This window comes from Carcharhinus amblyrhynchos, chromosome 4 (genome assembly GCF_965287045.1).
Source record: "Carcharhinus amblyrhynchos chromosome 4, sCarAmb.v2.hapA, whole genome shotgun sequence".
Lineage (NCBI taxonomy): Eukaryota > Metazoa > Chordata > Chondrichthyes > Carcharhiniformes > Carcharhinidae > Carcharhinus > Carcharhinus amblyrhynchos.
Window position 1 is genome coordinate 133987065 of NC_137327.1, and position 22048 is coordinate 134009112.

Here is a 22048-nt window from a genome sequence, read left to right on the forward strand (position 1 = left end):
ACTATCAACATCCTGGAATGTGGGTGTTACCACTGACCAGAAGCTGAACTAGCCATGTAAATACTGTGGCAACTTGAGCAGGTGAGAGGCTGGGAATCCTGTGGTGAGTAATGCACCTCAAGACTCTCCAAAGCTCGTCCACAATCTACAGGGCACAAGTCAGGAGCGTGATGGAATTCTCCCCACTTTCCTGGATGGGTGCAGCTCCACCAACATTTGTGAAGCTTGGCATGATCCTGGGCAAAGCACCCCATGCATAAACATTCACTCCTTCCAACACCACACACACACTGGCAGCAGTGTGTCCCATCCACAGGATGCACTGCAAGAACTCACCAAGGCTCTTTCGACAGCACCTTCCCAACCCATGACTGTTACCATCTAGAAGGACAAGTGTAGCAGATGCACGGGGAAAGCACTACCTAGAAGCTCCCCTCCAAGGCACATGTCATCCCTACGTGAAGATATATGGCGGTTCTTCCATGGTCACGGGGTCAAAATCCTGGAACTCCCTCCCACCACTGTGTGAACTTAAACCACGGGGACCGCAGCAGTTCAAGAAGGCAGTTCACCATCACCTTCTCAAGGGCAATAGGGGATGGGCTATAAATGCTACCCCATGAATTAATTTTAAAGGAATTATTTGCCCTTTATTATGAATTTGCAACAATTTCAATTCTGTAGTTTTCATCCAATTTTCTTTTTAAATTAAGCAGCAAAACATTAATGCCCTTCTGTTAATCAATTCCTTTGTGGAGCAGAGTAAGGCAGTCCATGCTAAATGCAACAGCACCTTTCACTGGCAAAAGATATGTACTACACCCTATCCAAAAGAGGCAGCATAAATTATGTTTCAGCTTTTAGAAGCAGAATCTTGCTGTTTTCTTTAGATATGCCATTGAAAAGTACAGTTGATGTTTTCCCTTCTTAAAATTTTCCATTAAAGCTCTAAGAATGGCTAGATTTTTCTAATCCTTGCATAGTACATCGATCCTTCACCATTATTCACAGGATGCGAACGTCTTTTGGAAAAGACACAAGGCAAAGCCCTTAATCAATTCCTCTACGGCACAAAGATGCAATGTTTTAATGTTCATTTATTAGTCACAAGTAGGCTTACATTCACACTGCAAGTTACTGTGAAAAATCGTCCAGTCGCCACACTCCGGCGCTTGTTCGGGTGATGGAGAATTTAGCATAGCCGATTCACCTGACCCGTACATCTTTGGATTGTGGGAGGAAACCGGAGCACCCGGAGGAAACCCGCACAGACATGGGGAGAACGTGCAAACTCCACACAGACAGTGACCCAAGCCGGGAATCAAACCCAGATCTCTGGTGCTAATAGGCAGCAGTGCTAACCACTGTGTCACCGTGCCGTTCCTATTGACACTATACACTATTTTGAAAAGGTAAGTAATTCTCCCAATGTCCAAAACAACATCCCTCCCTTAATAAACATAATCAAAAACACATTATTCTGTCATTCATTTACTTACTGGCTGCCTATTCCATTGATTGGGAAGTATTTAGGAATGCCTGAAGAAATGATATATCAATGCAAGTGCCATGAAGAGATGATGCTTTCAACCAAGAGACAAGTGAGGAACATTCACTTTGAGATTCCGTCCCCATGACATAATAATGTGACCTTTTCCATTCATTCTCCTGTGCCATTATTGTGTTCTCCAGTCCCATGGTACACAAATGACCCACTTACAGATACTGTACGCAGCACCGATTTCCTTTAGCTCACTGTTACAAAAACAGATCTGTTGATAATTCGTGAAACTATGGGGGCAGCTTCACTTTGGAGCACAGAGATGTTTCAATACTGATGAATAACCTTCCTGGGTGTGTTGTTGTTCTTAATCAAAAGCTGAGTATTTACTGTAAATGTGACACTTCCGGCTCCAGGGCTTTTCATTGAAAATGACTCCCCCCAACCCAACCACCCCCCCACCTCCCACCCCCCCACCCCACCAACCCCTTCAATATACCTCAGCCATCATTAATCTATTGTTAAATTTTGATTTGATTTAATCCATTATGTGTTGGGATACAGTGAAAAGTATTGTTTGTTCTGCATTAGGCAGACAAAACATACCATTCATGAAAGACATTGAGGAAAAGGGTGCAGAATATAGTGTTGCATTTACAGATGGGGTGAAGAGAAAGATCAGTTCAATATATTGTAGGACCATTCAAACATCTGATGGTAGCAGGGAAGAAGCTGTTCTTGAGTCGGTTGGTACATGTTTTTAGACTTCTATCTTTTTCCTGACAGAAGAAGGTGCGAGACGGGGGTGGGGGTGGTGCGATTCTCCCAAATAAGTTCTAAGTGTTGAATTCATAGGAAAACTGGTGTAATTATCTCATCGATTTCCAGTGTGATCCTGACAGTGGAGGATATCTGGCACTGGGAGATGCACGCGCATCAGGAACGTGTGCGCAAATTCCACGAATTGCTGACACGTGATTCTCCCGGCCTGCTGTGCTGAAGAATTAGCGTGGTGGGATGGGGGAATTGTCCCCAGAATGTCCGGACCCTAATTGTGCTGGCTGCTTTCCCGAGGCAACGAGAAATGTAGATGGAGTCAATGGATGGGAAGCTGGTTTGCATGATGGACTGGGCTACATTCCCAATCCTTTGTAGTTTTTGCAGTCTTGGGCAGAGCAGAAGCCTTATCAAGTTGTGATACATCTGGAAAAAATGCTTTCTATGGTGAATCTGTAAAAAATTGGTGAGTGTTGTAATGGACATACAGAATTTCCTTAACTCCTGAGAGAGGTGCTGGGGGCGGCTTTCTTAACTATAGCATTAGCATGGATCAAATTCAGGATGGTTCTGAATTCTCCATCATCAATAAAGTTAAAGTTTATTTATTAAATGTAAGTCAGCGCACATTAACACTGCAATGAAGTTACTGTGAAAATCCCCCAGTTGCTATACCTGTTTGGATACACTAAAGGAGAATTTAGCATGGCCAATGTGCCAAACCAGCACGTCTTTCAGACTGTGGAAGGAAACCCAAGCAGACATGGGGAGAATGTGTACACTCTGCACAGTGACCCAAGTTGGCAATCGAACCCAGGTCCTTGGCTCTATGAGGCAGTAGTGCTAACCACTGTGCCACCCTATAGGTTTTTCACTTGAAGTCCCAAGGTGAGAAAATGTTTCCAGTCCATGCTGACCTTTGGATGAAAATGACTCTATTCTCTCAAAGTCCAATACCATGGAATCTAGCTGCTTCTGTTTGCCCTCAATAGGTTTGAATTTTGATTCAGTTTGGGTTTAAAACAATGGAGGTTGCAGGGTCAGTGCATGTTGCAGAATTTTCAACCTGACTATAAACATCAGGATTTATTTTTAAAGAAGCAAAAACTCAAAAGAACCCTAAACATTCTGCAACCCTTCTCAATTGGATTAAAAGTATTTTCTGATCCAAGTTCCCATAAAGATGTCAGACCTGAGCTTATGGTGAGGAAAGCAGGTTTGAATTAAGCCTTAGTCAAAAGAATTGTTCGTTTTCAGATTACAGAGTCATCCACGGCCACTTTAAAACCGTCTGTTAGAATCTGTCCGCTCACTCTGTACATATTAATGAACTGGGCGAAGGAAGTGTAAAGATCTCCCAATCCTTTGCAGTTTGCAGAGTGGGCAGACGGTGGCACAATGGTGAGCATTGCTGCCTCACAGCACCTGGGACCCAGGTTGATTCCCAGCTTGGGTGACTGTCTGTGTGGGGTCTGCACGTTCTCCCCATTCTGCACGGGTTTCCTCTGGGTCATAGTCATAGGAGTCACAGAGGTTTACAGCATGGAAACAGGCTCTTTGGCCCAATATGCCACCCTTTTTTTTAACCTCTTAAGCTAGCCCTAGTTGTCCGAGTTTGGCCCATATCCCTCTGTAGCCATCATACCCTGTGACTGTCCAAATGCTTTTTAAAAGGCAGAATTGTACCCACCTCTACTACTACCTTTGGCAGCTTGTTCCAGAGGCTCACCACCCTCTGTGTGAAAAAATTGCCCCTCTGGACCCTTTTGTATCTCTTCCCTCTCACCTTAAACCTATGCCCTCTAGTTTTAGACTCCCCTACCTTTGGGGAAAGGTATTGACTATCTAGTTATCTATGCACCTCTTTTATAGACCTCTGCAAGATCACCTTAACCCTCCTATGCTCCAGAGAAAAAAATCCCAGGCTATCCAGCCTCTCCTTATAACTCAAACCATCAAGTCCCGGTAGCATCCTAGTAAATCCTTTCTGCACTCTTTCAAGTTTAACAATAACCTTTCTATAATAGGGTGACCAGAACTGTACACAGTATTCCAAGTGTGGACTTATTATCAATGTCTTGTACAACTTCAACAAGACGCCCCAACTCATGGATTAAACTTTCTGACCAATGAAATCAAGCATGCCGAATATCTCAGCGCTCCGGTTTTCTCCCATCGTCTAAAAGACGTGCTGGTCAGGCACATTGGCCATTCTCCCTCAGTGTACCCAAACAGGTACTGGAGTGTGGCGACTAGGGGATTTTCACAGTCACTTCATTGCAGTGTTAATGTAAGCCTACTTGTGACTAATTAGAATCAACCCAAAATCAATTTAATTCAAATACCAAAATTACACCTAAAAAGCAGGAATTGTTTGATTAATAATGTGCCATTGACCGCAGGTGACCAGAAAAAGTCCATTTTTTGCCTTATTTAGAATGCGTAGCATGCAAATCACTTCAACTAAAGGACCGGCCTTGATACTGATGGGCTAGAGGAGAAAGAATAAACCGCACAGATCCTAAATAGTCCATGTTGACTCTGTTTGATTGTATTATAATTTCCTAAATGTCCTGCTACTACTTCCTTAATAATAGATTCCAGCATTATCCAAATGACAGATGGTAGACTAACTGGCCCATAGTTTCCTGCTTTCAGTCTCCCTCCTTCCTGGAATAGAGGTGTTATGTTTCCATTCCGATAGGACTTTTACAGAACTGAGTGAATTTTGAAAGGTTAGAACCATCACCTCTGCAGCCACTTCCTATAAAACTCACTGTACATTTCCCAATTCTAGCCTGCAGAGACAGCGAGTGGACTTTGCGCTTCACAGCTGGCTGGTTTGAAGGCAAGGTGGCGGGTAAAACCCAGCAGGTGACTCCCAATGCCTCGGAATCCCTCCAAGATATTGATGGTAATGTCATCAAAATTAAAGGGAAGATGGTTAGATTCTCTTGTTGAAGATGGTCACTGCCTGGCGCTTGGGTGGCACACTGTTACTTGTCACCCCAAACCAGAGTGTTGTCCAAGTCTTGCTGCATGGGAGCGTGGTCTGCTTCAGTGTCCAAGGAAGTATTTAACACTGCACAATCACGACTTTTTACCTCATTTTGGAATGATGGTCATTAATAAAACAGATGAAGATGGTTGGACCCAGGTCATTGCCATGAGAAACTCGGTTAATGACGTGCTGGGACTGAGATGACTGACCCTCAACAATCACAAACCCCTTCCTTTGTACTCGGTACAACTAATTGTGGAGGGATTCTCCCCAGTTCCCGCTGACTTCAATTGTGCCAGGGCTCATGATGCCACACTTGGTCAAACAATGTCTTGGTGTCAAGAACAAAAGGCAAAGAAAAGTGCAGCACAGGAACAGGCCCTTCGGCCCTCCAAGCTGTGCTGATCCTGATGCTCTAACTGAACTAAAAAAAGACCTTCTGCCCTTTCTCACTCCGTATCCCTCTATTCCCTCCCTATTCATGCACCCATCAAGATGCTTCTTAAATGCTGTTAACGCTCCTGCTTCCACCACCTCCTCTGGCAGCAGATTTCTGACACCCATCACTCTCTATGTGAAAAACGTCTCCTGCACATCTCCCTTAAACTTTCCCCCTCTCACCTCTCACCTGTGCCCCCTTGTAATTGACACTTCCAACCTGGGAAAAAGCCTCTGCCTATCCATCTTCCATGCCTCTCAATTTTATAAATCTCTATCAGGTCTCTCCTCAGCCTCCATCCAGTGAAAGCAATTGTAGTTTATTCAACCACACCTCATAGCCAACACCCTCGAGACTAGGCAACATCCTGCTGCAGTCTCTCCAAAGCTTTCATGTCCTTCTGGTAGTGTGGCGACCAGAACTGTGCTCAATACTCCAAATGTGGCCTAACCAATGTTTTATATAGCTGCAAAATGATTGCCCCGGCTGATGAAGCCAAGCATACTGTATGCTCTCTTAATCACATTGGCCACCTGTGTTACCACTTTTAGGGAACTGTGGACCCGCACGCCCAGATCCCTCTGTGTGTTAATGTTCCTAAGGGTTCTGCTATCTACAATATAATTCACACCTAAATTTGATCCTCCAAAATGCATCATCTCACATTTGTCCGGATTAAATGCCATCTGACATTTCTGTGTCCAAATCTCCAATCTATCTCTATCCTGTTGCATCCTCTGACAATCCCCGGCACTATCAGCAACTCCACCAATCTTACAAATCAGACCACCCGCACTTTTCTTCAGATCATTTATATATTCTACAAACAACAGAGGTCCCAGCGCTGACCCCTGCAGAACACCATTAGCTATAGTCCTCATTCTGAAAAGCACCCTTCCACTGATACTGTCTTCTATAACCAAGCCAGTTCTATATCCCTCTAGACAGCCCACCCTGCATCTCATGTGATTTTAGTTGGAACTCTTTTTCCCCCTTTGTCTATGCACTCTATGCAGGAAGCCCAAACGTTGCAAAAATTTTAAATACTTATTGGCTTAACCTTCCTCACATCACCACAATGAAACAAAAAGCATCCCTACCTCTACACCAAGTTCCAACTCACATCAAATTGCATATATCTGCACACTTTATGGATGGTCACTCTTGTGTTTTGGAAGTGGGGTGAGAAGCGGAAAAGTAGAATAAAACTCGTCTTAATTTGTAGTTACTTCATTTCATATTCTAATAAAAATGAAATCTTTTGCTGCTTTGCCAAAACATACTGGCAGCTTTATCCAAGTCATTCACAAATTACAATTGCTTTTATAACTGTCTATGCATATTTGACAGATTCTGACATAGAGCACATTTGCATACAAGACTAATTATCAAAAACTAAGTATTTAAACTTTTCTTGAAAGTTTAGAAATAAAATTCCTTCACCTCAGGTTTAGTAAATTCTCTCATTTGGGTCTTTCTCACATGTCCCAGAAATATATAAGATTTGACTTAGAATGTTCTACGCTCTGCAATGAAACTGTCAAATTAATTCACCTCATTAAAACTTAAATTAGTGTAGACTCTGGTTTTCACAGCAGGTTATTTACAACAGGGCCAGCTGAATTGGGGAATCTTCATGCTTTTTAGTACGTTGAACATAGAGCATAGAACCCTACAGTGCAGAAAGAGGCCCTTCGGCCCAACAAGAAATGCTAATTTTGTATACATGTTTTTCTTTCTCATCATACCGTGTGCCGTTGTGAATGGGCAGGTTTAAGTTTAAGTTTAAGCCTTATGACGCTAATAAATAAACTTACGTTAACACTGCAATGAAGTTACTGTGAAAATCACTTGGTCGCCCACTCCGGCACCTGTTTGGGTTCACTGAACCAAGGGAGAATTAAGCATGCACCTAGCCAGCTCATCTTTCAGACTGTGGGAGGAAACGGGACCACCTGGAGGAAACACACGCAAAGTGGGGGAGGACATGCAGACTGCTCACAGTGACCCAAGCCAGGGATCAAACCCAGGTCCCTAGGGCTGTGAGGCAGCGGTGCTAACCACTGTGCCGTCATGCCGGCCCCTCTAAGGTGACCTCCAAGATCACAGAATCTCAGAGTACTGCAGTGCTGAAGAGGCCTTTCTGCCATCAAATCTGCTCCGACGCACGAAAGGCCCTGACCTGCCCGCCTAATCCCAGGTGCCAGCACTTGGTCCATAGTCTCCACCACCACCCCACCCCGCCTCCCAGGCAGCACATCCCAGACCATCTGGTGAAAAGGTTTTCCTTCAAATCGCCTTTAAACCTCCCGCCCCTCACTTTTAACTTGTGTCCCCTCGTAACTGACCCTCCAACTAAGGGAAACAGCTGCTCCCTATCCACCCTGTCCATGTCCTCATTCCAGAATGATTAGGGAATAGCAACCCCAGCACAATTAATGCAGAAGGTGGTAACACTAACCTGCTGACTCAGTGGTTCACTTAGTTCATTTAAAAACAAACACTTCCAAGTAGCGCAGGACAGCTTATCTGTAAGTGACTGAGGTCCGAGATTATATTTCGAATCGATGCTGAGTTCAGTGGTCTCAGTCAGGAAGGTTACAATTGGACTTGAGTAAAATCCGCTCAGGGCAAGGAAGAAATTCAATCAGGGCTGCTGGATAAATGGCATGTCAAAACTATGTCATGTCCAAAGATATGCGGGTTAGATTGATTAGCCATGCTAAATTGATCCTACTTGTAGGGGGATTAGCAGGGTAAACATGTGGGGTTACAGGGATAGGGTGGATTGTTGTCAGTGCAGACTTGATAGGCCAAATGGCCTCCTTCTGTACTGTAGGGATTCTAAGAGAGATCAGGCTTAATTAACAGTTAGGGAACAAAGCCAGGAGGATAAAGAAAAAGTGAATCTAAGAGCAGAACCAGGTGATTAAAAGACTAAGGCTGGAATTTTACTGTCTTGTCCACCCTGGGAATCAGAGATGGCGAGGGGTGGACCATGGAAAGGACGTCCAGCAGGATGTTGCAGTTTTTGGATGAGCAAGGCCATAAAAAACTCACCTCCAGAATGAGTGGAATCTACATCTCAGGAAATGTAAAGAACTGTTAGAGTAAGTAGAGTTGGGTACTATTACTATTGGTTATAGCTGTTAAGATATTAGTTTGTGATTCATTGTAAGAAAAAGTTCTATGACAGAGAGCAGAGAAGGACCCTAGTTGATATGGTTTGATATTAAAAGGATTAAGTTAACCTAATGGGGTGAGACATGGTAGGAGAGCTCCAAGCCATGGTTTGCTCTTCTTGTTCCATGTGGGAGACCAGGAATATTTCCAGTTCCCAGGGCCATCATGTGCACTGGAAGTGTCTCCAGCTGCAGCTCCCGGCAGCCTGAATTTCAGAGCCAGAGCGGCATCTGAAGACACTGTGAAGCATTTGGGAGGCAGAGAGTATCATGGATAGCACATTTAGAGAGATGATCACACTGCAAGCTCAGACTCCAAAGGCAAGAAGGGAATGGGTGATCACCAAGTAGAGAAAGAGGATGAGGCAGGCACTGTAGAAATCTCCTGTGGTTATTTCCTTTGCATACTGTACCATTTAGCATACTATTGTGGGGAATGGCCTCTTGGGGAATAATAGCAGCAGTAAATTCACCGCACCATAGTTAGCTCTGTTGAACAGGGGAGGAGCAAAAGGTGTAGAAACACAATATTATTGTGGATTCAATTGTGAGGGGAGTAGATAAGACATTTCTGTAGCTGCATAGCAGACTCCAGGATAGCAGTTACCTCCTTTGTATTTGGGTCAAGGATGTCGCAGAGCAATTGCAAGACATTCTGAAGGGAAGAGTGAACAGCCAGTTGTCGTGGTATACATTGGTACAAACAACATAATTTTTAAAAAGGGATGAGGTCCTAAAAGCAGAATATAAGGAGCTAGGAAGCATGTTGAAAAGTAGGATATCAAAGGTAATTATCTCAGGACCACTACCAATGCCATGTGCTAGTCAAAGCAGCAGGATACACAGGATGAAATGGTGCGAGGAGGAAGGTTTCAGATACCTGGGATGTTGGGACCGGTTCTGGGGGAGGTGGAACTTGTACAAACTGGACAGGCTGGGACTAATGTCCTGAGGAGATGGGGTTTAACTAATATGGCAGGGGAATGGGAACTTATGTGAGGATTCAGAGCATGGGGGATGAAGAACAATAGAAAAAGACAGCAAGAAGAATAAGAAAAGTGATTGGCAAAGAAACCAAGGGCCAAATCAGATAAGGACACAGTAAAAAAATTGTAGGCAGGACAAGGAATGTTAAAAGGACGTTTATCCCTACTTGGCACAAATTGGGCTATAACTGGGCCACATGGAACTGTGACCATACCATGGTTTACAAGGGAAATTAGAGATAGCACAATTCAAAGAAGCATGCAAATTGGCAAAAGAAAGCAATAGACCTGAGGATTGGGAACAATTTAAAATTCAAAGTTGGACCAAGGGACTAATTAAGGAGGGGAAAATAGAGAATGAAGGTAAGATAGCAGGGAACATAAAAACTGACTGTAAAAGTTTTGATAGGTATGTAAAGAGAGAACGACTAACAAAAACTAAAGTAGGCCCCTTACAGTCAGAAACGGGAAAACCATAAGGGGGAACAAAGAAATGGCTGCGAAACTAAATTTGTACTTTATGCTGCCTTCACAAAGGAAGACATGAAATGAAGTTTTGACTTGCACATTTTATCGAGGGGTTAAAGGAAATCAGTATTAGTAGAGAAATGGTTTTGAGGAAATTAATGGATTTGAAGGCAGATAAAAATCTCTAAGGCCAGATAAACTTCATCCCACAGTACTAAAGGAAATGGCCCTAGAAATAGTAGGTCAAATGATTGTCATTTTCCAAAATTCTTTGGACTCTGGAATGGTTCCTACAGATTGGACAGTAGCTAACGTACAGCCACTATTCAAAAGGGAAGTAGAGAGAAAACAGGGAACTATAGACCAGCGAGCGTAATGTCAGTAGCATGGGACTTGCTAGTGTCCATTATCAAGGATTTCATAGCACGTGGAAAGCAGTGGTATAATCAGATAAAGGATTTATGGAAGAGAAATCATGTTTGACAAATCAACTGGAATTCTTCAAAGATGTAACTAGTAGAGTTGACCAGGGAGAACTGGTGAATGTGGTTTATTTAGACTTTTACAAGGCCTTTGACAAGGTCTCAAATAGCAGATTACTATTACGTAAAGTTGCAGCACACAGGTTTGGAGGGTAGAGTTGGATAGAAAGCTGGTTAGCGGACTGGAAGCAAAGAGTTGGAATAAATGAATATTTTTCTGATTGGCAGGCAGTGACTAGTGAGGTACTGCAGGGATCTACGCTAGGACCCCAACTGTTCACATTACATATTAATAAGTTGGATAAAGGAACTAAATGCATTACCTCCAAATTTGCAGATGATACGAAGTCAGAGAATGAGCTGTGAGGAGGATGCAGAGATGCTTCAGTGTGATTTGGGACAGGCTGAGTAAGTGGGCATTGTAAGAAGTCGCACAACACCAGGTTAAAGTCCAACAGGTTTATTTGGTAGCAAACTCACTAGCTTTCGGGGCTCTGCCCCTTCGTCAGGTGAGTGGGGAGTTCTGTTCACAAAGAGGGCATATAAAGGCACACACTCGGTTTACAGAATACTGATTAGAATGCGAGTCTTTACAGCTGATCAAGTCTTAAAGGTGCAGACAATGTGAATGGAGATACATTAATGATTAGCTCTAAAGACTCGCATTTTAATCCGTATTCTGTAAACTGAGTGCATGCCTTTATATGCCCTCTTTGTGATCAGAACTTTCCACTCACCTGACAAAGGGGCAGAGCCCCAAAAGCTAGCGGTGTTTGCTACTAAATACAACTGTTGGACTTTAACCTGGTGTTGTGAGACTTCTTACAGTGTTTAATCCAGTCCAACGCCGGCATCTCCACATCATAAGTGGGCATATGCATGGCAGATGCAATATAATGTAGATAAATATGAGGTTATCAACTTTGGTTGGAATGCAGATTATTTGAATGGGTGTAAATTGAGAGACCTTGGTATCCTCATGCTGAAGGGAAGCATGCAGATACAGCAGGCAGTTGAGAAGGCAAATGGTTTATTTGCCTTCATAGCGGGACGATTTGAATATAGGAATAGAGACCTTTTACTGCAATTATATAGCATGTTGGTGAGACCACATCTGGAATATTGTGTGCAGTTTTGGTGCCCTTAACTGAAAAAGATGAGGGAATGCAGCGAAGGTTTACCAGGCTGATTCCTAGGATGGCAGGATTGTCTTTTAAGAGACGAGACTAAGTCATTTAGGATTATATTCATCGGAGTTTAGAAGAGTCAAAGGGGATCTCATAGAAACTTAAAATTCAATCAAGATTAGACAAGGTATATTCACAAAGAATGTTCCCAACGGTGGGGGAGTCCAGAACTAGGGGTCATAATTTGAGGATGGGGGTAAACCTTTTAGGACTGAGCGGAGGAGAGATTTCTTCACCCAGAGAGGGGTGAATTTGTGGAATCCATTACCGCAGAGAGTAGTTGAAGTCAAAATGTGGTGGTTTCAAGAAGGAATTAGATACAACTCTTGGGCTAAAGTGATCAAGGTAAATGGGGGAATTTGATGATTGCATGATCATAATGAAAGACAGAGCAGGCTCGAGGGGCTGATTGGCTGATTCCTGTTTCTATTTTCTATGTATGTTTCTATGTAAAATGCGTTTCAAGTCTACCATAAAATTGGAAGGACTTGAAGTATTTCAGTGACCATTTGTTCCTCAGTTCATCAATTATGAAATTTGGGAAAATGTTAGTACCAGGCTTTTTTATAGACAAGGATGATAGTAAGTTCAATATGTGGCAATGGTGTAAGTTACACATTTAATCAGCAAAATAAAAGTCAATGCAAATACTATAATCTCAGTAATTCCTCATGAAGTCATGACAATTTAAATGTCTTCAATGTTTAAAATATGCAAACAATGAAACCTTTAAAAATGCATCTGTATACATTCTAATCATGCTATCGGTATGGATTATTCAATAGGCAAGTGTGCAATATTCAGATAAACTGTGAATCACTGTTGATGATATGTATCACTCATACTTTTCATTACTCATCAAGTATTACAACTAACCATGTTTGTTTTCCAGATAATGAGAATGTGCATGAATAACTACCACAAATCTAAAGTATTACCACCACATGCTGTAATTACAAATGTGGTTTCACTGGCAGGGAGGCAGGAGATTGTATTCTGAGGTTTTGAATTTATAAAGAATGCATGTAATAGGATTAGCAGTACCTTGGAACTTCTCTGCAACCCAATACAAATCATTTTGCAATGAATTTGCAGTAACAATATTACAAAAGAGACCCAACAGGTGATATTTCTCTGAAATATTGGAATGCTCAAAAATGTATTTACAACTTCAAATTTCACATCTCCAATCCATTGCACCAAGCAGTAGAAGATTCAGGTTTGCCTCAATTGATTGCTGGCACAAGATTCTGATTTTTATCATTACCTGAACAATTCCCCTAACAGCAATTTGGAATGGGTCTGAGATGACAAGGTCTCTTGTTGAACCTTCTGAATGGAGGATGATGTATAATTGGACGTGGTCACAATGGGTTAAAAGGCGAAAAACAACCTACTAGACATGGAGACTGACTAGTAGGTTGTCTGTCTAGTAGCCCTGCATGGCAAAAAGCAGATAACATGTTATACTCTAATTTAAGGCCTATAACTAACTTTGGGCTCATGGTGTGCGAGTACAAGGTCTCAAATCAATTGAGTCTTCCAAAGTCCCAGCCCAATGTCATTATAGTGCTCAGATGAATATCCTGATCGCGTATGGAAGTTTATATCAGCATTTATGATAACATAACTATCATCCTTCTCCGTGTCAAAATAGTTAGAATGAACATTCAAGCAACACTGCCAAAATAATGGACAGAGGCACAGTGTAGTGCCAGTTGAGACTTGCTTCAGGTTTAATGTCAGCACGTGCTCCAACTCCTGAGTGGCCATAAAGTAGAACATGCAGTAGAACTTTTTTTTAAAACTGCATTTCAATACTGTTTTTACAGCCTGCAGGGTTCAACAATCAATACACTATGGAGGATTAATGTTTACTAGTTCAAGTGAAAAGACGAATAGCAGATACAATTCACCATATAAATTATGCATTTTTAAAATTTTATTCATCATTTTTGAAAATGGCTGTTCACCACCATAAAAAGAGCCATTAGACCATAGAACATAGGAGCAGAATTAGGCTATTCGGTCCATCGAGTCTGCTCCGCCATTAAATCACAGCTGATATGATTCTCATTCCCATTCCCCTCTCACCTTCCCGTAAAGTTTGATCCTCCTATTGATCAAAGAACCTTTCTCTTTCTTAGACACTCAATGACCTGGCCTCCACAGTACTTTGTGGCAATGAGTTCCACAGATTCATCATACTCTGGCTGAAGAAATTCCTCACCCAGTTTTAAAGGAGTGTCCCTTCACTCTGAGGTTGTGCCCTCAAGCAGCCCCTCCCACAAGTGGAAACATCCTCACCACGTCCACTCTATCTAGGCCTCATAGTATTCTTAATTTTCAATTAGATCCCCCCTCATCCTTCTAAACTCTTGCTTTGATTCATTATTGTCACACGTATTAGTATAAACAAAGTATTGTTTACAGACAAGGCATACCGTTCATAAAGGAGGAAAGAAGAGTGCAGAATGTAGTGTTACAGTCATAGCTATGGTGTAGAGAAAGATCAACTTACTGTAAGATAGATCTATTCAAAAGTCTGAAAACTCCATAGAGTACAGACCCAGCCTCCTCGACCACTCCTCATATGACAAACCCTTAATTCCTGGGATAATTCTTGTGAACCTCCTCTGGACCCCCTCCAAGGCCAGCACATTCTTCCTTAACCATGGGGCACAAAACTGCTCACAAATTCTAAACGTAGCTGGCCAAAGCATCATACAGCCTCAGCAGTACATCCCTGCTCTTGTATTCTAGCCCTCTAGAAACGAACGCTAACATTGAATTCGCTTCCCTTACTGCCAACTGAACCTGCATGTTAAGGTTAAGAATCCTGTGCAAGACTCCCAAATCCTTTTATGCTTCGGATTTCCGAAGCCTTTCCCCATTTAGAAGAGTCTACACCTCTATTCTTTCTACCAAAGCATAACTTCACACTTACCTATATTGTATTAGATGGTGCAAAGGATGACCTCCTCTTCAGCTGTGCAGCTCCTGTCCATGGCAAAATGGTTTGGAACTTTTACCATCCTAACTGATCATTATGAAACTTCATCCTACCCCTCTCACCCAGGGCATATGATGTTATGGTCTCTTGAGCACCCGCCGTCCCATGGTACCTTGCTTAAGTGGTCAATACTTCATTGATGAGTGCATAGCACTTATGATTCTGAAGCAAATGAGCAGTTACAGGATGTGGGACTGGAGTAATGAAGTCAGCTGCTGTTAATATCTATACCCTGGCATCTAACACTGCTGCCTGTCAGCATTAGGAACCTAGGTTCAATTCCCAGCATGAGTCACTGTCTGTGCAGAGTCTGCATGTTCTCCCTGTTTCCTCAGGGTGCTCCAGTTTCCTCCACAGTCCAAAACATGTGCTACTTAGGTGCATTGACTATGCTAGATTCTCCCTCAGTGTAGCTGAACAGGTGATGGCGTGTGGCAACTTAGGGATTTTCACAGTAGCTTCATTGCAGTATTAATGTAAGCCTACTTGTGATACTCATAAATAAACTGGTAGCATAAGATGGTAAGGAGATGAAAAAGGGGAAAAAAGGCCAGGGTGGTGTTTGGGCATGGGCATGAAGTTTAGATACATGAGGAATGGACGTTCAAGTGAACTGAAAGACGGTCATCCTTTTACCTCAACAGTATAGTCCTCAGCTCAACGGCAGAGAAAAATCAGAGTAGGGGTGAGTTGGGAAAAACAGCAAAAACAAAAGAAAGGTCCACACAAAGGTTTGTAGTTTTTATTTTATTTTTGAAACAATACTCAAGGAACAATGATGATATGGTGGGGATGGTTGAAATCAGAAAGAGAGGGAAAAAGGAGGGGGAGCACCCAATGGCAAGTCTTACCCATAAGCCCCCAGAACAGTTGGGTTGGTGCTGATCATTGCGTGGTCATACACTTAAAAACAAAAACACATGAAGTTTGTGAAGTGACCTTCTTTATGAAATGAGAAATATTTCTTACAGATGGCATCACATGGTATATAAACATATCACACTTGCATAAAATATACTTTAATGTTACAAGCCCCGTGTACCAAAATAGTACCACATGGAACATTTGCATGAAAGTTTTATAGGTATAGAATACTCTTAAAAATGCTTAATTTAAAAAAAAACTACAGAGATAATAATGCACTTAAGCATTTTATGTAGAACTCTGCAAACACCATCAAACAATATACTGGTAAAAGGCAGACCTCATGGAACTTGCTGGTTATGCAACAATTTAACAATAAAGGAAAATGTTATTGTAAAGATATCCTTTACCTTGGAAAATCAAATGCTTTAACAGATTAGAAAAATGCATACTCTAACAAATTGAAAACTGTGCGCTACTTTCAATTTTTCACTTTTGTCCTCTCTCTCACCTGTGCATCATCAGCTAGCTGAGAGGGCAGGACAGCAAAGCATCATTGCATTCCACATCTCACTAAAAGATGAAATTATGGTTCACTGCATGAATTCTCTTTACCATATTCACCACAGGGGTAACTTTCTATGCAAGAGTCCCACTAACATTTTGTTTACAACATAAAATGTGGGGACAAGAGGACACCAATACACACCAGTATTAACTGTATATTATTAACTGTACAAAAGTGTCTCTCTGTAAGATAAAAGGGTTATGCAGCAACTATTTAATGAATCTTTTAAAACTAACAAAAGAGGCTCTAAGGGCTTCAGGATAGCACCATTGGTAGAACAACATACACGCTGCACATAACTTCCCACCCTCCCTCATGTAAAATTTTGATCCTTTCTCAGCTTCTCCTCTTTCTGCCCCAAACCTCAAGGTACCGTCTGTAGCCAAAGGAAAAATTACAACTTGCTTTCAAGCATCTGTCAAATGCCGAGAGATGTGAAAAAGCATCCTCAATTTCCATGACCATCCAATGTTCGTTCAGCTGTTCAAAATGGGGTGAATACCTCCGCTTCTGATCAATACAATCCCCAGATCAAAGGATGGAAATTTGCAGCACAATGAAATGGAGGGCATGAACCCACATTGGGAAGAGTATCAAATGCACCTTTCTTTCCACAAATAACTGAAAATCTGTACCCTTTCAGAACTGTATACCTATACAAATACACAGACACCCCAAGGGAAAGGGAAGTGATACTGGAAAGGCTAAGTCTAATTGTGTTATCCTGTATAATTAACACAAAAACAAAAAGTCAGAGAGATCAGTGGGAAACATCCACAGAACAAATTTAAACTTTCATTTAAGATGCAAAACATAAAAAAGATACTTGAAAAATACACACGGAACCTACAAACTACTAGTTATTGGATGCAGTACAACTTTATTTACAAGCAAAATCTGAAGCTAACAACTTAAAAACCAAGAATGAAAAAAATGTTGCACTGTCATTTTATGTAATTTTTTTAAAAAATGCAATCTGAAAATTAACTTGATCTGCGTAAACAAATGAATCTGGCATAATGCCTCTTCTGCGAGTCATATATGATCAATCTAAATAATAAAAACAAAACACACTTGCCCTGTGTGTTTTGACACTAGCATATATTCAGAATCACCCTGAGAGGTAAAGGCAGATTTTCATTGAGTAAAAGAACAGAGGCTTTAAAAATATTTGTTCCCAGCAATTAACTTTAGTGTTTTTGTGGCACGTATTAATCTGTCTCTAATCCTCAATAGAATAATTTATACAGACACAAAAAAATGTTTTTAGGAAATATAACTGAGTGACTAAAGCAAGCAGGATTGGGAATCAATTGTGATAGCATCCACTGAATACTCCACCTCAGCACTTCTGGCAGCAGCCTGAAGTACAATAGCACACTGGCTGTTCCAGAAAAGAAAGTATGCCAAATGAGGCTGGTGCGCCACAATGACTATTAGACAAACACTTTATAAAATCAGGAGATTGGGAAACTCCTGTTTACCTCAACTGCTGGTGATTTCCAATGCAGAGTATATATTATTCCTAAGGCTGGTACTGGCTTGCCACAGGACTTCTTGCAATAATAACACAAGATACCCAAATCTTTCAAAGACTATTTTCTTTTCTGGTAGTTTAGTAAGAAAAGGAGTTTTTTTTTTCAAAAAGTGTAAGTCAGTCTCAAAGCATTTCTGGAAGTTGCAAAGTGGATGGAGTGGGAAGAATGAGATGCAGATGGGGGGGGGGGGGGGGTCCTAGAATTACCCCCCAAGATCCTTTTAATAATTGCTTATCAAAAACAATAGTGCTAACAAAAAGAACAATATTCGTGTTGAATACCCAACACCAAACGCTTCTAAATTGGATGCCGAGTAAAGCCTAAATAAAAGTGCCTCATCTTCTGAATGCCCCTACTCACCAGAACGATATTCCTCCCCATTTCTCACACTAGACATCTATGATCTGAGTGAGCTTTACAGTTTAGTGCTAAATCAAGGGGCGTTTTGTGCTGCAAATCCATGCTGAATAGGAATTGATCAACACTACCCGAAGTAATTTATAAAGAAGCCTTAGAGGCAAATGGTAGACTTTCATTCCAATAATCTGGCTGAAGTTAAACCAGAGAATCAAAAAAACAAACAATATTATCAAAACACTGCCATCCAGTCCCTTATTTTCATTGTAGCATTTACACTGATGACGTCTAATACCTATAATAAATGGCATCAGCCATTATTAAACAGTTAAATAAATCAGATCACTTTAGCTTGAATCGCACTGTAATTTAATCATTGTTCAATTTAGTTTCATAATTTCAAATTTTGATATAATCTGTATTTTAATTTTGCATGTAACAAAAGGATGTTAAAAAGGAGTGTGTTTCTAAGAAATAATGAATACAATCCAGGATTCAGGAGGATGAGAGCAGTTGAGGTCATCTGAACACAGGCATGTGCCATATCAATATATATGGCCACAGTACGTAAAGTTACCAATCAGTAAAGATTATTTCTTGATACAACATGCAGTGATTAGGTCACAATCCTTAATCCTTCAATGTGAACATCATCACGCAATGATGAGGAGTGCATTAGCCTTGTGCAACTGCACTGAGAACAGCCGCTCAGAAATGCAACCCAAAACAGATGAAAGTCAATCCCATGAACTTCAGGAGTGTACATTATTAAAGAAATACCATAAACCCCCCAGGAGTGCCTTCAAGGCAGTGATTTCATTTCAATATGTAGTCAACAACCGTAAACTGCTTCAGTTTTTCCTTGGAGTTTAATGAAGTCATCTGAAGACAATGACCTGCAATCATTCCTGTGCATCTGCTTTGTTCTTTGCAACCTACCCCAGATAGCAGTTCAGGTAGCTGCTTCATGAACAAAACCAATTATTCATCTTGTAACAATTGCCCCAACTGGACATGTTTTACTTTCTCCTTTGTAATTGCTGGTATTAGTGTGACTTATGAACTTTAATCTAATTAGTGAAGTGTAAAATAGCACCTTTCCTCAACCTCGGGGCATTCCAAAGTGTTTTACAGCCACATGAAGTCATTTTAAGTGCTTCACTGTTGTAATGCAGGGAGATGTAGCAGCCAATCTGTGCTACATTGGAGTGTCAGACCAGATTATGCGCTCAAGTACAAGTCATGATTTAAGAGGAAAACATTTCAAATTACAGACTGGAAGAGTTTTGTTATATTTATATAACATTTACGAATAGCTTCTTACATTTGAAGGGAAGATTTTCAAATCTGAGTTTTTTCCACCATTTCTCCCAATTAGGCAGTATTTCATTGTTGAGCCAGTGTCTTCCAGATAACACAGCATCCTCCTCCCAAAGAATGAACCAACAAGCTATCCAACAAAATTTCCAAATTCATTGAATTTGAAGTTAATCTATTCAATCCGCTAAAATGGAGTGGAAAGGGAGAAATGAAGAAAAACGTTTCACTTGTTAAAATCAAGAGCAGCGCTTATAAAGCAGACCAAAATTAAATCACAAAATAGTTTCATAGCTTGTGGTTTTGCTATCGGTTTTAAAACAGGATACTATTTTATAGACTGGGGTATGACTGCATATTTTGGATTGGGTTGATGTCATAGCAGTGTGGGAAAGTCTAAGTATATTCCTTCCGGTACTTGAAACCCAAGCTTTCTTCGTCTTACTGGGGTATGTTGCACATTCCACCCCCACCTTCCCCTCTCTTTCATTCTTATTTACAAACAGTTTAGACTTTTCTCAATCTCAGCTGGACACAACTGGATGTTGAACACAACCAAAAGTGATGGGGAAGAAGAAGGGAGATAATCCTCAGTCCACAAGCTCGCTGTTTCGATATGGTGTTTCACTTCATTTGTGATCTGTCCGACACAGCAGCTTAAGCTCAATTACTCTTCTATTCTCAATCTCGTGTCTTGATTTGACATGGTTTGTGTTATTCTCTTGAAAATTCGGATTGAATAACTTCTTACCTTGTAGTGTTTTAACATTAAGTCCCAAAGGAAAGCGCTGCTACATATTACTGTGTTTTTTGTTACATATCCTGTGCTTAAAAAGTAGTTGAGAATATCACATCTACTTCACTGTTATGATCCTATATATTTGCAGTCTTATTTTCATAATCTCAGATTGCTGTACCAAGAGAAATCACAGAGCAGGGGAAACATGACAAAAATAATAAACATCCCCATCAGTATGAACAATTCCTTCTGAGAAGTTATTCGTAATGTAATAAAATTTTTCAAATGGGCAGCATTGGCACAATGACATTCCAAACATCTCATCCAAAGGTTGTTTAGGAACTGTTTCATGCACTCTGGAAATCAGAATGCATGCCAAAGAGAAAATGCCTTCTTGGATCAACTCATTGTACACAGGTGAAAAATGTGAAACTGGAAATATATTCAACTCCTGGATCACTTCAAAATAAACATCAATTTGTGAAGGGAGGCGATGGATTCAGCTGACAAACAGCAAACCTGTTACAGAAGAAAACAAAAATCAGTGCGTGGGAATCAATGCTGAGTTATACATGTATTTTTATGAATCTTTTGCTATTTAAAATTCCACTGACAAGAACAACATGGTGCAGACTTGTACATGTAGTTTTTTACATAATTAGTTACTAAACAGAGTCATGCTGCTGCGGGGAAGCAATCTAATAAAAGCAAAGTACTTGCTCACAAGGGGAAAATAAAGAAAATGAGAATGAAAGAAAGGAATCCATTAGCACCCAAAACTGTACACAGTGTTTCCCTCCATGTGGACTGCCATAAAAACAACAGATAAGGATCATGGGAGGAGGGGGGGGTGCTGGTAATATTAAAATGGCGGTGCGGGCTCGCCGGGTCGAAGGGCCTGTTTCCCGGGCTGTTTTTGTTCTTTGTTCTTTGAAATTGTCACAGGTAGATAGGTTTTTGATAGACAAGGGAATTAAGGGTTATGGGGAGACAGCGGGAAAGTGGAACTGATCCACTTCAGATCAGCCATGATCTTACTGAATGGCGGGGCAGGCTCAAAGGGCTAGATGGCCTACTCCTGCTCCTATTTCTTATGTTCAGTGCTAACAGTGTAAATGTTGTTTCAAAATATATATTAGAGTTAATTTGGACCATTGAAAGGAGCAGACAGCTAACTGGAGGGATTTAATTGCAGAGGTGGTGGGCATGGATCTTGGAGGTAATGATGCATCCCAAAATGTTGGGAGAGAGGTAGGGACAGTATTTAGCAAGGACCAAAAGCTTGTGGGTGTTTTCCTTCAATAAAAGGTGATAAAGCTTTGAATGGTACAAAGGTAGTACAAGAGGGGAGGAAACAATTTGCAATAACAGATAAAGTGAGGACTCAAAAAAAGTCAAGTCAAGGAGTTTATTGAGAATGGGGTTAAGTGAGCAGAAGGTATGTCTTGTAGATAAGATGAACTTGGGGACAGGAAAGTGCAAATAAAACAGTCCAAAAGCAAAGTAAAGGAATTGAAAGCAAGAGGAAAAAAGAAAACAGCAAATATGAAACAAAATGGGGCAGAGGTTATGATCTAAAATTGTTGAATCCAATGCTAGGTTCAGAAGGCTGTGAAGTGCCAATCCAAT

The 22048-nt window shown here is 41.1% G+C and overlaps 1 protein-coding gene across 1 annotated transcript in view; it reads right to left on the bottom strand.

The window, feature by feature from the left end:
- Window positions 1-15768: 15768 nt before the first annotated feature.
- Window positions 15769-22048, bottom strand: part of LOC145342376 (forkhead box protein O1-like) — a 49892-nt gene continuing 43612 nt past the window's right edge. Inside the window, exon 3 of the mRNA XM_080187909.1 lies at window positions 15769-20938. The gene's annotated coding sequence lies outside the window, so the exon portion shown is untranslated. The remainder of the gene's footprint in view (window positions 20939-22048) is intronic.